General features: G+C 46.0%; 1 protein-coding gene across 4 annotated transcripts in view; it reads left to right on the top strand.

Annotated features, from left to right (window-relative positions):
• Nucleotides 1-329: 329 nt before the first annotated feature.
• Nucleotides 330-24,707, top strand: part of ZNF469 (zinc finger protein 469) — a 262,917-nt gene continuing 238,539 nt past the window's right edge. For 2 of the 4 annotated variants that reach the window (XM_083456431.1, XM_083456424.1), the window contains exon 1: nt 1,817-1,942. The gene's annotated coding sequence lies outside the window, so the exon portion shown is untranslated. Of the gene's footprint in view, nt 436-1,816; nt 1,943-18,535; nt 18,555-24,707 lie in introns of those variants that run through there. The other 2 variants (XM_083456428.1, XM_083456430.1) reach the window with 2 other exon arrangements.

The following is a 24,707-nucleotide window of genomic DNA, read 5'->3' as shown; positions in this document are numbered from 1 at the left end:
TCTAGAAGAAGGAAGATTAAGAGTTTTGGTTTGCCAAATCTTTCCCAGACTTCCTGCCTGACCTTGGACTTCATCACTTACCTCTGGGACTCTGTAAAACGGAAGAAAAAAAAAGTTGGGCTTTTGAAATTCCATCTCCCATGCCAAGAACAGCCATATTCCTGTACCAGATTAAATTATGAGACTTAAAACTTTGCCTACATTTGCTGATTGGTGAAATTACAGGAGGGAAATTCTCTCATTTCAAGGCAAGTAGGAAAAAAAGTATTATTTTCATGTCCAGCAAGATTGTAGAGTTCTGTGGTGGGACAGAATAGACATTATCTAGAAATGACATTTCAAAAACTCAACTTTTCTAGATTGTATCAATGAAAAACAACTGCTTTAAAGTGGAATCAATCAGGCAACTGTAAAGTAGGCTCCTTGCAAAACAAGGTAAGAAAAGCCAACGTTTTTCTTTTTTTCCTGATGCAGTCTGGATCCCTATATTGAATTTGTTTTAGGAGGGGGAGAATGGGTTTATCCTGTTTTCAAGCAATGCTAATTTATGCTTGCCTTTATTTCCCTGAGTCATCATTCATTTGATTAAGACATTTGTATACAATCGTACCTTGGTTTTCAAACAGTTCTCGAACGTTTTGGCTCCCGAATACCGCAAACCCAGAAGTGACTGTTCCGGCTTGCAAACTACTTTTGGAAGTCAAATGTCTGACGGGGCTGCCACGGCTTCTCAATAGCTGCAAGAGCTTCCTGCAGCCAAACAGAAGCCACGCTTTGGTTTCCAAATGTTTTGGAAGTTGAACAGACTTCCAGAACGGATTCTGTTCAACTTCCAAGGTATGACTGGACTGCTTTTCCAGAAGCTCAAAGTGGTTTACACTGCAAAAGTTGGCCACTGTGAGTACAGGATGCCAGGGTAGATGAGCCCCTGGTCTGATCCAGCAGGCTCTTCTTATGTTCTAAGTGCTGCATGGCTTTAGCTTTAATTGGTACGGACTCTTGTTAAGTCCCCTTGAAAGAGAAAAAAGATAAGCTCCTCTTCTCCTCTAAAAAAAGGGGTGGGAGAAGGAGTCAGCATCAACCATGTAATAACAGTCTTCTTTAAGATATATACTAAAATGTGTGATAGGCTTATTGGAGAATTAAGAGAGCAGCTGGATGCAGGGCCATCGGAGGCAGCCACTGCTGGACCAAGCCTAGATTCTGAGCTTTCATTAAAGAAAAGAAAGTAAGTAGACCTTTTGGAATGAAAGTTACGAAGCAAAAAGTGCAGGCACCATTCATAGCAATTGCTTTGTGAGAGATGAGCCGGCTCCTTGCTTTCAATGTCTTTAGCTAGTTTTGAAATGGCAACATAGGAAGCTGCCTTATACTGGGAGTCAAACCATTGCCTATCCAGTGCAATGTTGTCTACACTGATTGGCAGTGTCTCTCTAGGATTTCAGGTAAAGGACATTCTGAGCCCTACCTGGAAACACTGGGAATTGAACCAGGAACCCGCACGCAAAGCAAATGCAGTGTCACTGAGCTGTGGCTCTTCCCCTATGTAACGTAATATCGACAAAACTACAACAGCTGAATTAAACTGCGGGTTCTCCATGTGTATGTGTGTGTAACAGAGCTGAGCCAGAAAAGCAGAACTGTCTTAATGCTTTCTCCCAGCATTGCACTCTCTCCTCATTCTCCTCTTGCCTTTGGGAATCTGCAGAGAGTATCTTTCCTGATTGCGTCCAGGAGGAGGAGGGTTAAGAATGCGCAGAGGAGGGTGGGAAGGGAATCCCTCGCTTGGAACTTGAGACTTTCCAGCTGAGAGGGGGATGCGGACGTCACTCTCCTCACTGCTGCGCTCAGCTCCCATGTCAAAGGAAGTCCAGGGAAAGAGCATCAAGGAATCCAGCACCACTGAGAATACAGATATGTAATGCCATCACTTCCGACTTCGGTGAGTAGAGAGAAAACTGTCAGTCTGTGAAATAGCTTTGCAAAGGTTTCGAAACTTTTTCTTCGGAGACGGCCTCAGGACCGGATACGGGAATCAATTTAAGAACAGAAGCCTGCTTTGCTACCAGGGGCTCAAGAACAGTCTAATACAGCTTATGCAAATGCTGTTATGATCCGGTGAAATCAAGTCAAAGAAATGTCCTGGGATGGTTATCTGTGATACATGCACACCTGCCAAGAACCCAGAACAAGAGAGAGAGAGAGAGAGAGAGAGAGAGAGAGAGAGAGAAATACACAGGGCTCTTAATCTGTGAATGTTCAGGCAGCTTCTGGAAAAGGCCCTTTTCTTTCTGGTTTGGGTAGCTGCCTGCTTTGGTCATCCCATGCATTAAGACTGTTTGATGCTGTGCTTATTGAGCTTGTGACCTTTAAGCATTAGGGGTTTCCTCAGATGGTGGGGGGATGTCAAGTCATCCACTTTAACCCAATGTGGGGATGCATTGGAAAGACATAACAGGGGGCATTGCCCATCTGTAGGTCTCTTTGCCCTGCCTTAAAAAAGTAAAGTGTGGCCATGAATCTCCTCCCAACACACAGAGCATGAATTTATCATAAATGAAATGTCTAAACAATCTATGGCCTTTTAAACCGAGGGGTGGGAGGTTGTTTGTTGCTACGGTGTGTGTTTTTGTGTTTTTATATTACAAACCTCCCTGTGATGAAGGGTGGTATAGAAATTTAATAAATGATAACGTTACAGCTGAATGGTTTTCTGAATGAACAATAGTGCTGTGGTGGGTCAAAGTTTTTGCATTTGTGTTTGTGCCACAGAATGAGAAAGGCAGCCAATATCTTTCCTCTGGATCAAGCAAGATGCAAGCTTTCAAGCTGCACAGGAGTCTTCAGGCTGCATCATTTGAGAGTGTGGGTGTTTGTGTGTGAAAGACACATTTTTTTGTGTCTGGTCATGATGCTTACTCACCCTATGTCTGATTATTCAAAAGGACTCTTCTGTGGATTCTGCTTTACACTGCACAACAAATTGGCTTGGGGAAAATACCAGCATACTTTTTTCTTTAAATGTGGTTTCTGCAAGGAAAGAGAAAGAAATACCCGATGAAATTTTGGAAACTGGGGGAAGAGGGGCAGTCAGAGAAGGGAATAATGAAAATACATGTATTTTCATGCTACTTATGAACAGAGGAAGCAGAATAGATTATGAGAAATGAATAAGCTTATGTATATTTGCATTTGCAACTCAGGCTTTCAAGTTTTATTTTGTTTTCAGTCCCAGGGTGGTGATGGGGTTGGGGGTGGTGCAGGCCAAGAGATAGGCTTTGACACCCTCTTCATTAAACTGGTTAAGAAAGGATTCTCAGCTGAACCTGCAATAGTCCAAATGAATTGCCCTACCTCTCTTCCCTCTCTTGGCTCCAGTCATATCCCTCTGAAATCTAAAATGGTCAAAGATCAAATGCAGTCGCTATCAAATACAAGATCAAATACAAGTATCTTCCTGTTAAAAGCCTCTGACGATGACACAAACATCACCTGGTGCTTAAGGACTTCACTAGCTACATATTGAAGCCCTTAAGTATGTTTTAAAAAAATAAAATTAAAATTAAAAACCAAACTGCCAGCATGGAGGGCCTGATCCAAATTGGGACCCTAGTGGGTGGGTCCTTGTGTGGGAGCCTGACTTCAACTCAGATGCCTCTGGGAAGCCTGCAAGCAGGGCCTTGGGATAACTGGGTGCTAGCCTGTCTAGGGATTTAAAGGTCAAACTCTTAAAAGCTGCCAACCAACCAGGAAAAAATAAGAAACTTCATCTGCCTGGTGGTTTTGCATTTTGGTCCACTTGCCAGGAAATAAAAATGATCCGTGGGGTCAGGAGCAAAGGAAGAAAAGTGAGTGGTGGGATGAACACATGATAGAACATTCTATGAGCCTGGGCTGGAGGAAGTGAAGTCCGTCCCCCCCCCCGAATCCCATGGAAAAAGCAATTTCACACTCACCCTTAACTATCCCCTGGTCCTCTGCTATACACTGTACAATGGCACCTCGGGTTAAGAACTTAATTTGTTCTGGAGGTCCATTCTTAACTTGAAACTATTCTTAACCTGAAGCACCACTTTAGCTAATGGGGCCTCCCACTGCTGCCGCACCGCCACCGCGCAATTTCTGTTCTCATCCTGAAGCGAAGTTCTTAACCTGAGGTACTATTTCTGGGTTAGCGGAGTCTGTAACCTGAAGCATCTGTAACCTAAGGTACCACTGTAGTGGAATCAGCAGCTTTTATATCAGGCTCCTCCTCCAATTTGATGGGGGCCTCACAACACTAGACTCCACCCCACTAGGCCCCACCCCCTTGCTCAACTCCCAGACCCACTCTTGACCCTGACCCCAAAGGCTCCACCTTTGTCCCGCCCAGATACGACAATCATTATTTTCTATTTTGAGGTTTGGCAATGCTCTCCGGGTGGTCTCTGTTTTTGATTTCCGCTCTTGTCTCTTCCCCCATGCTGCTTTTGTTAAGTGCATGTTTTCCATTACAAAGCTTTGAGACAGGCTAATGGGACAGCCACATTTTCCTAGTACTGTATAAATGTATCCCCCCTCCCATTCCTTAGAAACCATAAATTCCAGCTGTGCATCTCGGAAGGAGCCATATTTGAGGCAGGTAGATTTACGAGTGTGGCAGGCTTCTCTCAGTGAGGTCTCCCTTGCAGGGAGAGGAGAGGCCTCTGGGGAGTCAAGTGAGACTATTTGTTGTGGCTGGGGTGGTGGCCATGTGGGAGACTTGAGACCTCTCCAGATGGTTTTAACGGCTCTTGGTTCTGTTTGCATTCAGCTTGATCCGCTGGGAGTTTTGGGGAGAGATGCTTTGAGTGGAAATGCATCACCAGAAGAAAGGAAGCAAATTAGCATTGAAAATTGTGTACTTTTTAAAAATAAGTATAGATGCCTGCTGGATCAGGCCAATGGCCCATCTAGTCCAGTGTCCCCTTCCACAGTGGCCGACCAGATGCCTGTGGGAAACCCTTAAGCAGGACCTGAGCACAAGAGCCCTCTCTCCTCCTGTGATCTCCAGCAACTGGTATTCAGAAGCATTACTGCCTCAGACTGTGAAGGCAGAACAATAGCCATCCTGGCTAGTAGCCATTGATAGCCTTCTCCTTCCTGAATTTGTCTAATCCTCTTTTAAAGCCGTCTAAGTTGATGGTCATCACTGCCTCCTGCCCTCTAAACTGCATCCTCTGCCTAGTGGTGCTTGCAGTGGGCTAGGGAGAGTTATCACATCAGATGGAGCCTTTTCCTGCAACTGTCACATGTCCAGTGATTGTACAAACAGGCCCTGGCAGAGGAGGATTTCGGGGAGTGCAACCAGTTTGGTTACACTGGATGCAGAGCCTCGGGGGTGCCGCTGGGGGGTGCCGCAAGTATGATTTACAATGGGCACCAAAATTAGGTGTCGCACAGGGTGCTGCTGAAATTTGAGACCCCCAAGATCCACCACTGGCCCTGAAGTTTGTACTCAAAGAGCCACAATGCAACACAAAATTTGGTGGGTCTAGTTAAGTCACCTAGTTTAAACATGCTTAACTCTGTTTTTTGAATTTAGAGCGCAAGATAAAACCCTGAAGCAGAGCTCTTTTGACATGTTGGTTACTGATTGTTTTCCAGGTTCCATTCAAGGTTTTGACCTTTAAGGCCTTAAATGGCTTGCGATCTGGTTCTCTGTCTTGTTATGAGCCTGCTTGGTTGAGATCTGCAGGAGAGGCTCTTTTGAGACTGTTACCCTTACAAAGGAGAGAAGAATAGCAACGCCGCTCTTAGTGAATGAGAAGCTGCATATGTTTTGCTAGCATAACACCTCCACCTGCAGAAGCCAGCTTAATGGGCTTGCGTGGAGAGGGCTTTCTCCAGTGCTGCTCCACAATGTGGAGTTCGTGCTGGTTCACTCTGCGTTCACATCTTTTTAATTTGGCCAGTCCAATTGCTTTTAGTATGCTGCTTTGCTGGTATAAAGAACGGCATTGTGATAATAAAGTCTATTCACTCCATTTTTTCTATCATTAACCAGCAAATATATATTTTTTTAAAAAATAGTTCCTAACTTTTCACATTGAGGAAACAAGGTGCAGGAACACCAGAGCATATATTTAAGTAGGCTGCCTCTCTGACCCATTCACCTGCAGTGCTGGACTCAGAGGCATTTGATCCGAAGTGCGGTCTAAGATTTGCAGTGGCCGAAGAACGAGCCTTTTCCAGTTATTCTTGTAAACCTTCAGAAAGTTTGTTTAGATTTCTGCTTTTTATTTCCTTTTCCTTTTTGCATGGGCACGCACCCCAAGCCTGTGTACATGTGGAGAGGGCAAAATGAATCCATTTCATGGTTTAGTCATGGTGGAAATTTCATCAGATTTTACGGTTTCTCATGAATGCGGGGGCGGCGAATCACATTATAGTGCATACCTAATGATTATGTAGCATGCAAAAGATTTTCAATGGTTGCATATTAAAAGCTGATAAGATGGCAGTTGTGTTGTGATAATGGTTTTTTTGGACGGATGATGAAATGATGTGTGGCGTGAGCAGAGTCTTATTTGTCAATGCGTCATAGCTGGTTGCTGTACCTCTGCGCCTATGTAATCCTTTCCAGAAATGACAACTGGTCTGAGAAATTACCTTTCCCCTTTGTGCAGGCTAAGAACTGTTGTTTTAAGAAAAGTTGAAGATATGAATTACCGGCGGGCTGGGCGGGCTGTGGTGAGCACAAGTAATAATGATGGTTCCTGGCTTAATCCCAAGTAAAGGTAGCACTGAAGTAGTTCCTTCCCTCCCTACCTTCCTAGTATTTATAACCAGCTCTTTCCTAAAACTATGGAATATGCTCCCACAGGATGTACAGTAGTGATGGCCGCCAACTTGAGTGCCTTTCAAAGAGGATTAGACAAATGGTGTCCACAAGGCACCAGTGGGTGCTTCTGAACCTGCGGCTAGGCTCTGTCCCCTTCCTTCTGGTGCCACCCACATGTGCTGTTCCTGCTGAACCTCCAAGGCTGCAGAACCAGCCTACCTGAGCATTCTTTCTTCCAGCTTGGCCCCACAGGCCAATTCATGCTCACCAAGCTCTAGACATACCCACCACTGGTCCCTCTGACCCTTGCTTGCTGCTCTAGAATTTGGCTTCTGCCTCTTTTGGACCATGCATTTGCTTGTGTACCACTTTGACTGCCTGCCCCTTCTCCCAGACCCTACAACTTGATAGGGTCATAGAATTATGGGCATTCTTAGGGAAGTGTGATGGATGATGGGGACTATGGAATAAGTCATTTCCAGTCAATTTTGGGAGGCTGCTGTCTAGATACTTTTTTTTTTTTTTTTGGATGTTTGAAAGACACCGGTTCCTGTTTTCCCATCCACTTGGGCTGGCTGTGTTCTCTGGCTCTGTGCTAAGGGCTTATAAAGGGGTCAGTGTAAACAGAGCCGAGGAGGACTTAATTATGTGAGCTTGTTGGGATATTTACCTTTTTCACTCTCTCTCTTTTTAAAAAAGTCCAAACTCTTGATTGGTTAGGATGCACAATGTGACTGGGAATGAAGGAAGTAAAACTTGCAGCCCCAAAGTTCTTTGGTTGGTTTTGAGCCATGTGCCCCCCCTTTCTTTTGCCTGGTGGTCCCATGTGGCTGGTATTTCTAACTAGCTTCCTGTTTCCTGGGAAATAAAGTTGACATGCTTGGATTGTCCTGCCGCAAAACGGCTTCCTTCCCCCACCTTTTCTCTTGCTTTAATGCTGACCCAGACTTTGCAGAGAGACCTGTCTAGCACTGCTTGCTCTTTAGAATGTTAGATTTCCCCCCAGGACCTAGTGCTCAGATCACATTATTGATGCAGACCACAGAGTGCTAAGCAGTACTGAAGAAGAAAGTGCTTTTGAGCATGTGCAAATTGACAGTTTGGGGTGGGAGGCTTCATAGATCAGAGGTCTATCAGAGGTCTAGACCAGATGCTGGGCAGATTTTAGGCTTTCAGGATTTACTCTTTTTTTTCTTTCTGGGATCCTAGACAGCCCCCCCCCCCAGTCAGCTGGAACCTGTTGCAAAATAGTGTCCCATTGAAGTTAAATTCAGAATGAATCATAGAATTGTAGAGCTGGAAGGGACTCCCTGCAATGCAGGAATCTCAGCTAGATCATACATGACAGATGGCCATCCAACCTCTGCTCAAAAACCTCCAAGGAAGGAGAGTCCACCACCTTCTGTGAGAATTCATTCCACTGTTGAACAGCTCTTACTGTCAGAAAGTCCTTCCGGGTGTTTAGTCAGAATCTGTTGTCTTGTAACTTGAATCCATTGGTTCAGGTCCTAGCCTCTGCTCTATCTTCCATGTGACAGCCCTTTAGATATTTGAAGATGCCTATCATATCTCCTCTCAGTCTCATCTTATCCAGACTGAACATACCCAACTCCCTCAACCGTTCCCCATAAGGCTTGGTTTCCAGGCCCTTTGTTATCTTGGTTGCCCTTCTCTGTACATGTTCCAGCTTGTCAATATCCTTCTTAAATTGTGCTGGCCAGAACTGGACACAGTACTCCAGGAGTGGTCTGACCAAGGCAGAATTGAGTGGGACTATTTCTTCTCTTGATGTGGACACTACACTTCTGTTAATGCAGTCTAGAATAGCATTAGGGGTTGCCCCCCCCCCCCGCACGCTGCACCACATGGTTGGTTCAGGTTAAGCTTGTGGTCTACCAGACCCCTAGATCCTTTCCACATGTACTACTGGCAAGCCAGGTGCCCCCATCTTATATTGGTGCAGTTGGTTCTTCCTGCTTAAGTGTTGAACCTGACAATGAAATGGTTGAATCTGTAAATCCTGATTTTGCAGTTTTCTGATTCTTTCAAGTCTGATTGAGCCGTTGAATATGCAAGCATCTTGGAAACCAACATGAGTTTACGGGTTGTTTCCCCACAATAATGTACACTTGGCATGTAAAAGCTGAAAACTAATAAAAGGGGGAGGGCACAGGGCCATATTCCCTGGGAAATGTCTCCTGCTGAAGCCTTGTTTGGTGGGAACTCTGCAGGAGCATTTGCTGGCTGGCCTTGCACCTTCAAGAGCCTGCAAAATTCCCACCACCCATGACTGGTGTGTAGCGATTGCAATTCTAGTTTAGGTATCTGAAGTGAGACATAAATCTGAATGTGTTTGAGCATGGTGCTGTCTTCAGGATGCGCTATTTGCAAAGCTGAGTCCATTTTCTTAGCTGAGTTTCTGTTGCGGACACCCATTAGTCATGAAGCAGGTGATGGATGAGTTTGTTTATGGGCTTTTAAGTTTTCACACAATTGCGTCAGCACCTTCCAAAGGGACTTGAGAGATGGCTACAGGATTTTAAACGGGAATGACATCTAAATGCACTAAATGTTAATCAGAGACAGCTGTGAGTGGCTCCAAGGAGGCCTCCCCCTTCCCCCTTCAGATTAGAAAGCGTTAATAGCAGTTTAATGTTGCTGCAGCAGCCATGGCAGTCCGTCCTTTGCCTTGCCATCTTGGCCAGCCTTTCCTGATCTGATAATGTGCTGCTTGGAGAGAGCTTTGAGCAAAGGGCAGGGCCTCCTTGTGAACCCCCAGCTCAGGGCTTCATCCAGATGTGAGTCAGCATCTGTCCTGAGGGTGGGTTTGGGTTGGGTGTGCAAGAGCCTCTCATACTTGTCAAGAAAAGGACTTCAACCCAAACATGACAAGCTGGGCGCGAGAAGCAGTGTCTTGGCGCTGGGTGTGTTTGCTTGCAGAGCAATCTGGGTCTTGACAACAACGGCTGGCAAGGAAACAGGCACTCCCCCACCCCACCATCAGCTTTTGACATCAGCCTCCCTCTGTGCTCTTCCAAACCTGAGAGCAGAAAAGGTTTTATTTGCTCTCCTTTCCAAGCATTCCCCGGGGGCCCTTTCTGACTGCCCGTGCTCTGCACGCAAGATCCCCACCTGCTGCTCTTGCTGCTGCTGCTGCCTGGAATGGAGTGGCCTGAGAGGAGACAGATGGCTGCGGTTACCTCTCTCCACCCTTTCCTGAAGAGGAAGCCGAATGCTCCAAATGAATTCATGGGAATGAATAGGAAGAGGCAGAACCACCTGCTTGATGGGTCCCTTTTGCAAAAAAGGAATCTCCTTTCCCAGAGCAAGGAGTTGCTTGGGGATCTGACGGAGGAAGAAAATTCACATGGCCTCAGTGCAGATGATGTGAAATTTTCACATCTTTTGTGGGGGATTCAGCTGGCTTGTGGTGGGGTTTGTGTTAGCATACAAAGCCCGGCGTCCCTTGTGTCAGCCTCCCTCCAGAGGAAAGAAAAACATGGAAGGCTTGTTCTGCTCTTCCTAAGAATTTTGCATTAAAATAGTGAGCCTCCACCTAAATCATAAGAGTGTAAGAGTCAATGCTGGATTTAAGGCAGTGTAGGTGGTTCCCTTGCACAGGGTGCAGAATCATAATCATGATAAACAACTTATATTTATATGGGGGGAATCAAATTTTGTCCTTGCTCAGGGCACCATATTACCAAAGTCCTCCCCAGAAGAATCTTGAAGCCGGTAGTCCAGCATCCAGTGGCCAGCCTAATACCCTAGTGGAAAGCCTGCAAGCAGGGCCTGCCATCAGCCTTATTACCCAGCCATTGTCTGCTGTGGTCAGCAGGAGCTTTCTGAGGACCCAGGGAGAGAGGCATCATTTCCAGCCAGGCTACCTGAGAGTCTTTAACTGGAGGTGGCAGGGATTGGATCTAGGAGCCATGGTGTCTGCCACTGAGTTGTGGCTGCTTCCCATGCTCAGGAGAGACCCGTATGGACAGCTTGTGGATATTGTAATCGTTTCAGAAGATGGTTGCATCTGAACCTATTTTCCAGGGCATGGTGCACCTACCATCAAAATCTGCAGTTCCCTTGATCCAAATGCTGCTTTTCCTTCTGGCTTATACTGGGCAGCTTGGCTGTTGTTCAGCCTCCTCCTTTCTGTAGACTCGCAGCCTTGAGAACAGTTGTGCAGAAAGGCCGAGAGGGAAAAGGTTGTTGGGAGGGGAGGGTCAGTACGAAAGAGGAGGGATGGGGGAAGAAATTCATTTTGGTCTACATTTAAAGGTGAACGTACCTAATTTGCACTTTCTGAAACAATGCACAAACTGAAACACAGCCATCTATCAGAATTCACAACTCCTCCGAATTTTGCAAGCCACTTCTCCACCCAAATGCATATGCTAGAGCAAGGGTAGGCAACCTAAGGCCCAGGGGCCGGATGTGGCCCAATCGCCTTCTCAATCCGGCCCGTGGACGGTCCGGGAATCAGCGTGTTTTTACATGAGTAGAATGTGTCCTTTTATTTAAAATGCATCTCTGGGTTATTTGTGGGGCCTGTCTGGTGTTTTTACATGAGTAGAATGTGTGCTTTTATTTAAAATGCATCTCTGGGATATTTGTGAGGCATAAGAATTTGTTCATTCCCCCCCCCCCCAAAAAAAAATATAGTCTGGCCCACCACAGGGTCTGAGGACAGTGGAATGGCCCATGGCTGAGAAAGGTTGCTGACCTCTATGCTAGAGTAATGTGTGCATAAAAATGTATGTATCGTTGAAAATAACATTCAAAAACTGCATTATATAAGGGGAAGTTGCTTTTCAAAAATGTCTGTGCTAGGCAAAACGGCATGCAAAAATGTGTTTTAACCTGGCACTAAAATACTGCTGAATTTTTATGAGGGCTTTTTGTAAGATCTGCAAACTGATGTGGAAATGTGGACAACTAAACTTTAGAGTGGAAATGTAGGAAATGGGGATAAGTTAAATTTGAAAATGATTGCCCATCCCTACTGAAGTGGAATCTTGCTGTTCAAAACACAGGCCTCTGCATTGCCCCCACCCTCTTGCCCTCCTCCTGGCTGGTGAGAGCAAGACACATCAGATCGGGAGGGAGAAAGAGCAAAGCTGCTTAATGTGCACAATTTATTCAGTGGGCTGGACCTGAATCTCCTTGGGGCCAAAGCAGGACATGCTTGGAGCCCCTCCCCTCCCCAGCATTGCAGGCAGGGCTCTCTTCCTCCAGAGAGCCCTGGCTTCCATTAACCCTTCTGTTTCCTTGGTTTGGCCCTTTCCCCATCCCAACAGCAGGTGACCATGTGTTTGGCATCAGGCAGCTGCCTAGCCCTCACATGTTTGCCTCTTGGCGGTGGCGGCTCCTCCTGCCATCTGGAACGGCCTCCACCTTTATCTCTCTTCAAATCTCGGTCGAAAACATGTCTGTTCTTCTTTGCCTGAGATGCCTAATGTGTCTCTCCTCCTGCTACTATTTATGACTTAGCTCCGTCCCTTTTCGCTCTCACTTAATGAAGCTGAGGGCTGCACAGCTTCATTTCTATGGGCAGCGGGGGAAGCAGTAAACTTTTGGTCTGTGCTTCATTGGCATGCAGAAGGGGTGCTTTGATGCCGAGCTACCAGGTGCAACATACACATTTTAAAATTAAAATTTCCCCAAATCCCGCATCTTACGTGGTACAAGCAGCCTATACAGGTGTTGTTTAGTTTAAACTGTGCAAACAGAGCAGGAGACTCTTCAGCATTGAAAGGACCACAAGATGAAGCATCTTAAATGTTGTTTTATGCAGTATGTACAAAAGGATGAGTGACTCCAAATGTTGATACATTGTGTGTGTGTGTGTGTGCACGCATGCATACACGCACACACACACACACAGCAAATACTTGAGCATGAAACAATTGTGTTCTCCATCCAGGCCAGGCATGCACTTGTTTTACTGGTGTGTTGTAATTTGCTGATTTCATTCTCTCCATATGCTGCTGCCACTGCTGCTGGTGAAACCTTCACTCACACAACCAACCCAAACACTCTTCCTCCTCCTCTGAAATCTCCATTGTATGGAAGCCAAAACAAAGGAACTGGAAACATTCACTTTCTAGAAGTCTTGGGTATTAATCCCACTGCTATTGCCCTGATGTTGTTTGCACATTAGGAAAGCTTATTTACGTAAGCGCACTGAGCCTTTGAAGCCCCTGGGGCTATGCTGTGTAAGAAAGAGGGGGCAGACAAGTGTGCTAAACTGCAGGAGTGTGTTGTGTTAAACGATGGAACTCACTCCCACATGAGGCAGTGATGGCGACCAACTTAGACGGCTTTAAAAGAGGATTAAACAAATTCATGGGGGAAAGGGCTATCGACTGGCTGTTCTCTGCCTCCACAGTCAGAAGCTGTAATGCTTCTGAATACCAGTTGCTGGAAACTACAGGAGGAGAGAGTGCTCTACTGCTCAGAACCTGCTTGAGGGTTCCCTAGAGGTATCTGGTTGGCCACTGTGAGAACAGGATGCTGGACTGGATGGGCCCTTGGCCTGATCCAGCAGGTTCTTCTTATGCTCTTACTGAATGTGTTCCGTCTTTTGCTTTTATTTATTTTTTATTATTTTTGCCTTGAGGAAGTATCCTGGAAGTCTCTGAGAGAAAGTCAGACACTTATCTGTTATTTTTGTTCCCTCTGTCTCCTTTGGCCAACTTCATGTGTTGGGGCTGGAGACCTGATCACCAGACATGACCAGCCACCAATAGCCTGAGATGATCTCCCTCCCAAGGTTTGCAAATCAAAAAGAGCAAAATACTAGCTCCTCTGCTGACCTACAAGTTCCCTCCGGCTTGTCTCTGTGTGACAGAAAGAGGGTTTTAAGGTTGTGGTAGAAACCCGCAAGCAGACTTGGGCTTCCCCTGAAAAGCACTGCTGGCCCTGAAGAGTTAAAGCTAAATGCCAGCAGAGCATTATTGGTTGTCATGGCGGGGCTCTTCAAGCCTTTGGTCAAAGGGCAGGAATGCCAGCAACCCACTTCCCCGAAAATAACCCTGGCACCTTGAGGAAAGGGGACAAGGGGACAGCCACAGCCCAGCTAACCTTACCTATTTGGCCCTTGGGGTTGGGGGCAGGGAGATATGAATCCAGTCACCAGGCTGGATCCAGTCTCCCCAACCCTAACATATTAGTTGAAGGTAAGGCTCATACAAATTGTTAAGTGTGTTAATGTTGATTATTGAGCTGAGATGTTGTGTATAGGAGGGGAAACGCGGTGCAATCAAGTCAAGCTTAGGGGATGGAAACAAAGCACATAAAAACATGCTATTTCCATTGGCTTTTGTGTCATTGGAAGCCTCTGGTCTTGTTTTGGAATTGACTCAGCTTGCTGGTTAAAAGCTGGATTTTGTGGTCAGCAGGACACCCCTCAGTTAGGTTGAGTGTTGGGAACTTTTGACCCTCCAGAACCTCTGAAATGCAACTCCCATCATCCCTGGCCATTGGGATTTATAGTTCAGCAACATCTGGAGGGCCAAAGGTTCCCCACACCTAGACTACAGAGAAAGGAGGGGTCTGGGTAAGAAGTGAGCAAGGAATGAGCTGCTGGTACCTTGGAGAGGCAGAATGGCCAGATTGTGGCCAGATATGAGCAGAGTGAAAGTAAGGTCCATTTTGAATTCCCCAGCCTGTGATTAGCACCCCCAGAGTTAATACGAAAAGCTTGTATAAAGTTCAGTGAAGCAAGAAGACTGTTCTCTCCCCACCCTTCATTATTTCATTATCTTGTTTGTTTGGGCTGATTTCTGTTGAAAGAGTTATTTAGAGTTTGAACCTTTTATTAATGAATGTTTATACTTTGATTCCATTCCCAGTATGGTTCAAAGGTTGATAAGATCCCTAAATTTGAGTTTTCTCTATTATCTCATTGTACAGGCTGAAGTTTAGGCTCTCAACCTGGGAATCAAAATAATTACTTTTAAAAAACATCCATGTACACTTGAAGGTACACTGGTTACTGAGAAATGGTGGCTGTGTAATCTTACGTATCTATGTTTTGAGGGGGGGGGATGTTGCTCTTTATTCTACTTGGCTGTGCCATCTTTGCTTCTCTCTCCACCTTCACAAGCCTTGGACCCTCTAACGTTTGTTTTCCTAGAGCCTAATCTGTTAGCGGCATGAATGGGAATAAGCCCATTTGTTTCTCCTGATTGACCAGCGAAATCTGACTGTGTGCCCTCTGGGGGATGAGCGGTTGACAATGAACGATCTGCTTAATTTCTTGTGCATTTCATTAGCCGCCTATTAAGTGGCTCATTGACTGTTGAGTAATGTTAAGTGGCAGGCTCAAAGGCTCAGGGGCAAGCTATCAACAAGGGGCACCAGCTGAATGCAAGAATGGTTTGGAGTAAGGCAGTGGATAGCCAGCCTTGCATCTCAAGTGCCCTAAAAGTGGCACAGGCAGTGGGAGTTTGCTGCACACTTGCGTATCAGCAGGAGGCACTGATTAGCCAGTGGGGAAACAGGATGCTGGAATAGGGTGAACCCACCTCCTTCTTGTCCAGTGGGGCTCTTCTACTTAGGCTCCCCTTGCTTCTATCTAGTACTGCTGTCCCCCCTGTTTGGGAACTGCCACCACTGGCCCAGGTTCACAGGAGTTTGAGACTGAGGCATGTGAGTCTTACCAATCATTTGGAATATGGTGTGCACTTCTGGTCGCCTCACCTCAAAAAGGATAATGTAGAGCTGGAAAATGTTCAGAAAAGGGCAATCTAAATGACCAAGGAGATGGAGCGACTCCTCTACAAGGAAATGCTGCAGTGTTTGGGACTTTTTAGTTTAGTGAAAAGGTAAATAAGAAGTGATGGGACGCGGGTGGCGCTGTGGGTTAAACCACAGAGCCTAGGACTTGCCGATCAGAAGGTCGGCGGTTCGAATCCCCGTGATGGGGTGAGCTCCCGTTGCTCGGTCCCTGCTCCTGCCAACCTAGCAGTTTGAAAGCACGTCAAAGTGCAAGTAGATAAATAGGTACCGCTCCAGCGGGAAGGTAAACGGTGTTTCCGTGCGCTGCTCTGGTTCGCCAGAAGCAGCTTAGTCATGGTGGCCACATGACCCGGAAGCTGTACGCCAGCTCCCTCGCCCAATAAAGCAAGATGAGTGCCGCAACCCCAGAGTCGGCCATGACTGGACCTAATGGTCAGGGGCCCCTTTACCTTTACTTTAAGTAAGAAGCGACCTGATAAAAGTTCATAAAAATTATTCATAGTGTGGAGAAAGTGGACAGAGGAAAGTTTTTCTCCCTCTGTCATAACACTGGAACTCATGGATATCCAATGGAGCATAATGCTGGAGGATTCATGATAGGCAAAAGAAAATACTTCATGCGGTGCATAGCTAAACTATGGAACTCACTGCCGCAGGAGGCAGTGGTGGCCACCAACCTAAATGGCTTTAAAGGGGGATGGGGCAAATTCATGGAGGAGAGGCCTATTGACAGCAACTAGTGAGCAGGGTTGGAGCCAAAACAAGGTGAGGCCTCCCCTTTTTCTCTTTCTGCCACCCCTTCTCGCTCTCTCCCACCCCTTTCTCTCTCTCTCCCACCCCCCTCTCTCTGCTACCTGTGGGTGACTAGGCTGAGGGCCACAGGTTACTCACTCCTGGGCAAGACTGGCAAGTATTTTGCCCTGGGTGTAAACATGGCAGCATGTTCTGCTCCTTTGCCTGTGATTCAAGAGACCCGAGGGTTGGGCCCAGCTGAGGTCCTTGGGCTGCTGAGCCCCAAAGTTCTGGCCGCAGCTTTCCCCTTTGCTCTGGCTTTGGATCTGGCCTTTGCCGTCTCCGTCCTTCTCCCAGACTGCCGAACAGATGCTCCGCAGGCCCTCTGCCGATTTGCCTACTCCATGTGCAATGTGACCTCTGTTAAACAAATAGCCGCAGTAATCGCCTCCAGATCTTCCGCTCACTTTGATCAGCTTAAGTATCAGTTTATCTTATGATATAAATATGTAAAATATCCCACTTGTTTTTCCTTGCTGGATGCAAATAAATCATTGCCTCAATTTATATACACCAGTGGGGGAGTGCAGAAGGGCGGGTGGGTGGGGCGGTCGGAGAGGGCCCATAACTCATGAGAGGTGGAGACTTGAAGGTCAATACTTCATGAATGTTGATGGGTCCCTTTCCAGCACGTCTGCACTCAGCGTTATTTAACGGTGCTACTCTCCATCATAGGCTCTGACTGCAGCAGCAATTGCAAAAGGCGTGTCACCAAGAGGCTTCTGCTGGGTTCACTTTGACTTTTTGCATTGAGTTTGCTTGCAGCGTTGCTGTGATGGATTGCAGCACCTTGGTGAGTCGCCGCAATGCCTGGCTGGATGGCAGACTTGGCCCCAGCACGGGCCCATCCTGAAGCAATTCTCTCTGTTAACTCTTTCCAGAGGGGCAGCTGTGTGAGACCCTTGCAAAAACAGCAGGGAGTCTGGTGGCATCAGAAAGATACAATGTCGGGGTGCCTGTGTTATCACCAGCAACTGTTTTGTGGATGACTACTGTTTACATTATTATCACTTTGCTTTCTGCATTGCATTTTGCTCTGACCTCACCGTTTGCAATGCCCTTCCAACCATTTATACTCAGGATAATACTTTTGCATCTGCTAACATGAACTGTGGTCCACCCATGTTTCATATTTAAGATGCTACAAAACCTCTTTTTTGCTTATCTTTTTCGATGTGAGTGAAAGCCTGTGCCACCACTGAAAAGGAGCAACAACCTTACTTAGTTGTTAAATATGGCTGACAAAACAAACTGATGCCATTTTTTTTGTACAGACTTTTGGTGCTGCCAAATTTTCCATTATTTGCACTAGAAATGTTAGGGGCAATAGAAATCCAGTGTGTGTGTCCATGCCTGCCTGTACTGGTGGGGCATCTTATGATACTTTGCACATGATCAGATGCATCTTCTTCTTTGGAATTACTTCTCTTGTTCCGAGGCTGAAACTTAAGCATTCAAAATAAATTGTAAGATGGAGCCCAGGCTCAAGAGAAGCCCTGACCAGTTCCTGTTGCCTCTGTGAGTAGCAAAGGTGCTATGCAGACTGGCCCAGATGCAAAGGAAGACGCTAGGCTGCCTGTTTCTTTAATAGTGGCATAGAAAAAGGGGTTTGCACATGCCTCTGGTCTCACTCTGATTTCAGCCTCACCACCCCAGTTCCATTTTTGTCACAGACACCCAGAGGCTCTCCTTTGCAGTGGCTCAGCTGATGGCAGTCCGTTGTTTCATATAACAACCATGCCCCTTAAATGTATGGTGTGTGTGTGCAGCCAAGGCTTCGCCAAAATAATCCCAGGAACTATAGTTTGTCAAGGGGGTTGGGAATTTTAACACAGTGAGGTGTAAATGGCTGTTCCAAGGATTCATTTTTTGGAGACGGGAGGTGGGGAAGAAGTCTTGTGCTATTAAATGTATGGTGATCTGAGCTTAATGGCTGCTGCAACAAGAGTTCCCTTTAGATTTCCCGGTACCAATGAAATTGATCTCGGGGAATGGGCACCATTCCAATATCGGCCAGCCAAAAGCACCACTTTCTCCATACCTCTGTTGCTTTGCCTCTGAGTTTGGCAGCTAGGGGAACCCAGGGACATCTCTCAGGGGCCCAGGCTTGGCCCCCTGATGCACCAGTTGCTGACAGAGCGGTGAGGGCTGTGTTTTCAAAAACCGAACAAGGAGAGAAACGGTGACTCCCCTGAAAGGAGTTGGATATTGAAAACAGGTGGGGGCTTGATTATATGATCATTTCCCCATGTTTATTTTAACAGGGGATTGCCGATGATTTGTGGCCTAACAGTTTATAATAATTATCGCAATGTTTTGACAGTTTGAATTGCACACTCTCCTGTCAGTAAAATAATACAATATAAAAGTGGGAAGTAAAACACAGCAAAGATAACAGACTCCGTTTTTGTGAGTGTTATTGCAAATGCACTTAATTGCTGCCCAAATAAGGGGGGGGGGGGAATCCAAAATATGTAGAAATCCACATATTTTGTCTTCCAGTTGTAAAGCCTGGGTTTGTTCAATACTTTCTTTCAGAATGCTAATTTGGCCAACCCCCCCCCCCCAGCACCCTCTTAGAAGATTCAGTTTCTTGCATTATTTTTTCTGGTTCCTTTGAAAATCTTGGAAGGAACCATCCTTCCAGGTAACAGCCATCATGAAATTGTCTTTTGGGAATTCCCGCTTGCACTATTTGACCAGTTGTGTTTGACAAGCTCATGAAAACCTTTCATTGGGGGGAAACCCCCAATGTCATCTGCTTCAAGTCATCTGTATTTATTTTATGAATTATATGAAGGCCAGGGGAAATTGCAGATGCAAATGTTTGGATACTTTCTGGGAATGGTTGCTAGAAAGATGATGGAGGCTCGCATTTACAGCAACTTCTGATGCTCTTAGTTTGATATTTTTGATACAATTGCTCTGCTGGACAGGACAGGACCTCTGGCTGGGGGTTTTTCTCGGCCCCCAAACCTGAGAACCTGAGAACCATTTTTTTGTTAATCTGGAAATTCCAAAGATTGGACTTCTGGATGCAATGCATGTGTTCTAAGTACTGATATAAGCTCCCCTGGGCAGCACAGGTGGGATTGGGGAGTGCGTTCTGACATGCATGTGTATTTGGAACTGAGTAGATTGTGGCATAAATTGAACTTTCTGTGAGTAAGTTTTATATCCATCAGTCTCTCTCTGTGTATGTATGTACCCATCCACCAATCAGCCCTTTAATCCATTTGCATCCATTTATCCACCCATCATACAGCACTTAGGACAAGTTTGTTCTGGATCCTGGTAGCATGTAGTGAATCACAGAAATCATACATTGGTTACACTGACCAACAAACCAGAGATCAATTCTTCATAGCAAAATGTTTGGACTTCTGCAAGTGCTTTGATGTACAGGATCTGCTTTTATATACATGTGTGTGCAATTTATTTATAGAATTTCTATAGCACTCCTCATCATAAGTTATCTTGGGGCAGATCACAACAATATAAAAGCTATCTAATGATAAAAGTACAATTAAAATATTCTGGCAGAAATGCATCCACCTGTCACATCTCTTCCAAATATTCAAAAACAAAACAAAACAGAGATCCACATTTTGTGGATCTACCACAGGTAGAATTGGGGTGGGGGTGAGTGCCTCTGTTCTGAACTGAGCAAAATTCCAGCAGAAATCCAACCCCCTAGGAACATGCTTTGGGTCCATCAGTTAAATATTAATAATGCTTAATCCATATTTTATTGGCGTAACTGTAGCTTTGTGATGTCCTATGGAGTGAGCTCAGGAGTGATCCCAAGATAAGATATCCTGCATAAAAGGGCATGGGAAGATTAATGAAACATGTTTGCCCTGGTGAGTGAGATATCGCAGGCAGTGTCAACAATATTTATATTGTGTTTTAAATATTCTTCTTATTCCAAATAGTATTTTGCTATCTCTCGGTGCTCAAGGACAGATGGAAAAGCTGATGAGAGCAATGTCAAAAATTTGAAATCTTCCCTGGCTTAATTTTATTCTTTGATCAGAAAGATTCATCCCCCCATTGCGTGGTTTTGTGTCTCTTGTTGCTTAGTCTTTGCCTCTTGCAAAAGTATGGTCAGTTTCGCAAATGAGGCCTTTGCTCTTTCCAGGATTCTTAAGATATTGGAAGCGGGAGTGGCCATCACTTATATCTCTTTTAAAGAACCATGAGCTGCCATAGCAGCTGCTTGCAAAATTGTTTTTTCCTCTGCTTTTCTAAGAGGCCGCCATTCCCTACAGTCACTTGCCTACATCTGCCCCCCCCCCACCCCTGCCGACACTACTATTATTTGCACTGGACAAATGGGCGAGGGGGGGGGCAGAGCACCCTAAGTAGTGGCTTCAGTGCAGCATTGTGGACAATATGGGAATGATAATCCTCATCCATTTGTAAGAAACATCGAGATGATATATACACAGAAAGTTAAGGTAGCCTTGCTGGCCCAGAATCAAAATCCCGAACCCCATGTTACAAAATAACCAGCAAGCATTTGAGTTCTCCAGAATTCTTCATCTGGCTAGATTATAAACTGAGCTAGGAAGATGGTGAAGAGTTCTGGAGAGCTTGAAGCTTGCACACTATTTTGTGATATTTGGTAGAATTGTAGTTTGCAAGTTGAAATAGGGCAGCATAGCATGATGGGAATTGTGGTCTGCAGTGAACTCTGCTGAAAATGGTGTCAAGTCAGTTTCACCAACCCCCCCCCCTTTTTTTTTTTTAAATGAGGGGGTGGAAAGGCGGTCTCTGCCCTTGTACATCTGAAGGATTCGCCAAAAGATTTTCATAGGGTTGCATTAATGAACAAGCAAAACTCGGGCAAAAATGATTCTGCAGCTTGTTAGACTGATTTGTTCACTTTCAGCTATGAAGGGGGATTAAAAAGTAATTAGTTGCAATTTATTTAATTGCCATTTAATTAAGCCACCTTTAATTGGGCTCTCATTTAATTAACCTAAATTGCACAATGCAACACTGTGCTTCCTGGAAGATACCTGCTAATTGCATTGGCCTGGGTAGGATAAAACTCAAAACATTCCTGGCAATTAAAAACAGTGCTCATCTATGATTTGTAGCTTCTATTAAGCCAGCACTGGGCCTCTTTTGCTCCCCTCCACCCCCCCCCCCCGCTCTCCCTCTCTCTTCTCCCTACCCCCAAGATGTAAACAGTGGCAGGAAACATCTCAGCTGACACATGGGCATTCACTTGCTTTCTTTCCAAAGATCAGCTTGCATAGCCTGAAAGCTGAAATGAAATACTCTGCAGCAATACTGGCGGTTTGACCTTTTCCTGCTTCTCTGGATATTGTGTTTTATACCCCTTTAACACCCACACCTCCCCTCTGGCTCCTTAGCAGTGGCTTGACAGATCCTTGCATTGGTGCAAGCCAAGCCTGGAGAGCATTGTTTTTTTTTTATAAAATAAAATTGTGCTTTCCATCTCCCCATCTGCTCTCCCCATCACCCTTGACGGCCAGCCTGCCTTGTGGCGTTTGGATGTCTCCATATATGCCGAAAAGCGCAAAGCAGACAGCACACAGGTAGCAGGTTTTATGGGATCCCCTCCTCCCTGCTGGGGAAGTGTTTTGTCCCAGTTCTCAGAAAATATACATTTCATTGCTATTTAAATCACTGAGGATGGTGAGTGAGTCTTCACAGCGAGTGCTCTTGGCTGGATATGAAGACCATAGACACGGCACTGAGCCAGTGCCTCCCTCCCCAAAGCAGGCTTGCTGCTCGTCCTGCCTGTTTTCTGAATCTGGTAAAATGAGGCTGTCAGGTCACCTGCAAGGTTTAGCAGATGGGCGCATAGAGGCACACAATGAAACATAAGGATTTCTTTCAGACCAGACTTCATGGGTAGTGGGGACGAGGGAGGGCTCCAGCTAGATGGCTCTCTGAGATAGGAATGGCCCTTGCTGCTGCACCACATCTCTGGGTGCATAGGGGGAAGAGCGTTGTCTGCTCACCCACTTACCCTGCAAATGTTTTCCTGACTGCAGACCCTTTTCCTTGGTCCATAAATGAATGGAGTATAAGGAAGGGTCTGCAAGTGGGAAACTTACGGGGGAATCATAGAGCCAACCATAGACCCAACTATTGAGAGATCCTGGCAGGGGGCAAGCCTCTTGAGCGCTTTGTTGTTGTTGTTTTGTTAATTAACATTTTAATCCCAAGCTTTCCCCAAGGACCTCAGAACTAGTACAGCCCCCCTCACCCCTGTTCCATTTTATCCCCACAACAGCTCCTGTGAGGAAAATGAGCTGGGGAGAAATGGGCTGGCCCAAAATCACCCAGTGAACTTCAGGGCTGAGTGTGGTCTGTTTGGCCTGGGTCTGTTTGGCCTGACTCTAACGTCCTAACTCAGTGTTGTCTGGTGCCCATTGGGACTGGTAGGGTGGAAAGCAGGGAGGCTAACAGTAGGTGAGGCCAGGACAGGCAGAACCAACACATTCTAGCTTAGGCCCCATTTGCCTTCTCCCTGCTGAGTTCCACAAGGGCAATTCTGAGAGTAAGGAGGAGGTAACTGACAGGCAGGGCTGCCCCCTGGACTGATTGTAAGAAGGCAGACGGGCTGGCTGAGGTCCTGCTGAGGTTGGCGGGGCAATGCCCCTTTTGTCCTGATGGGCTGGCCTGCTCTACACTGACTCTTCCCACAGGAGCCCAAAGCCTCCTGAATTCTGATACGTGAGGCATCAGAATATTGCCCATTGAGTCCTAGCCGGTGTGTTTTTTACAGCTGGAACTCAACGGAATTCAGTTCCCGCACCTCTCTGGTCATTGCCATTACAAGTGTGATTTCATGGAGAGTTTCAACACCAGTTTTTCTAGAAAAATAGCAAGAGTCCTGGCAATTATGGTTTGATTTTTGTTTTTAATGACAAAGGTCATATTTGCACGACCACTGTGTTTTTTGTTGATGTTGCGCTTGTAAAAAACTCTGCTTGTGGTGAAACTGTCATTGGACCAGCCTGTTGTAAGCACAGAGGCAAATATATTGGACTCCACACTTCCAAGCTACTTTAGGAAAGGGTCACAGTGGCATGATTCAGTAATTACTCCCTAAAACAGGACCATTGGAAGCGGCCTTCTACTGAGTCAGACACTTGGTCCCACTAGCTGATTATTGTTGACACTGACTGGCAGCAGCTCTCTAGGGTTTCATGCAAGCGTCTCTCAGAGCCCCACCTGGAGATGCCGGGGTTTGAACCTGGGACCTTCTGCATGCCAGGCATGTGCTCTACTCCTGAGCCACAGCCTTTTCCTATCCTGTTGTTGATACAGCTGTTTTAAGTGACTGCTTTATTTGGCACTTCTGTAACCTCCCGGAACGTTCTGCTCTGGATGGTGGGTTAGGACGGGCAGCCACAGTATGTTGAGCTTGTTGCCTTTTCACATGGAAAGTTCTAGTTCCTTCCAGCTTCCTCCTTATCTTTTAGGCAACGGAAGCCAATCTCTTATTGTGACCAGGCCGCCAGTCCTCCCTGCTTCCTTTCCCACAAGCGCGAGCCCAGACCTATGCCAAGAAACAGAATATTGTTGCCCAGCTCTTTCCGCTGCCAGGGCTTTGTCCCTCAAGTTGCTCGTCCAAGAATGTCCTCCGATTTCCCAGTGGACAAATTGGCTTGGCTGCTTTGGCTGTGAATGCCTTTTGGATTTGCCAAAGGTTTGGCTTGGAGTGCCTGTTTCAGCCTTGATGTGCCATTAAGCTCACTTGGCCCGCGGGCTGCCATTTCAAACATCAGGAGGCGTGGAGGTTCTGGAGCCCTTGCTGGGTAATTTTGCCTCTACAGGATGTCTTCTTGTAGGCATCCAAGATGCAGAGGTGGAACTGCAAGCCAGTAATCCTTGCCGTAACTCTTTTGTGTTTGAGCGGAGGGTGGAAAAGGAGAGTTTCATTGCATAAGTGCATCTAAACAAAAACAGGTGATGAGTATTAATAAATATAAATCTTTTATTCTTTGGTATGTTATTACATAATCGGTCGTGTGTCAGAGCAGGAGCCAAAAATAAAGAGCTCCAAATAACACTTAAATAAGGAGATATTCTGCTGTCCAGAGTTAAAGTAAACACAAAGGGCTGGAGCTAACTGAACCTTACTCAGAGTAAACCCACTGAAATAAATGGACTTAAGACTAGTTGCCTCCATGAAATTCAGTGGGTTTATTCTGAACAAACCAGTGGGTTGGATCCTAGTGGAATCATAGAACAGTAGAGTTGGAAGGGTCCTTGAGGGTCATCTATTCCAACCCCCTGCAATGCAGAAATATGCAGCTGCTCCATACGGTGATTGAACCTGCAACCTTGCCATTATCAGCACCATGCTCTAACCAACTGAGCT

The sequence above is a fragment of the Podarcis tiliguerta genome (genome assembly GCF_965153285.1).
Source record: "Podarcis tiliguerta genome assembly, chromosome: 8".
NCBI lineage: Eukaryota > Metazoa > Chordata > Lepidosauria > Squamata > Lacertidae > Podarcis > Podarcis tiliguerta.
Note: the sequence above shows the minus strand (reverse complement) of the source record. Positions and strands in the feature narration are given on the sequence as shown.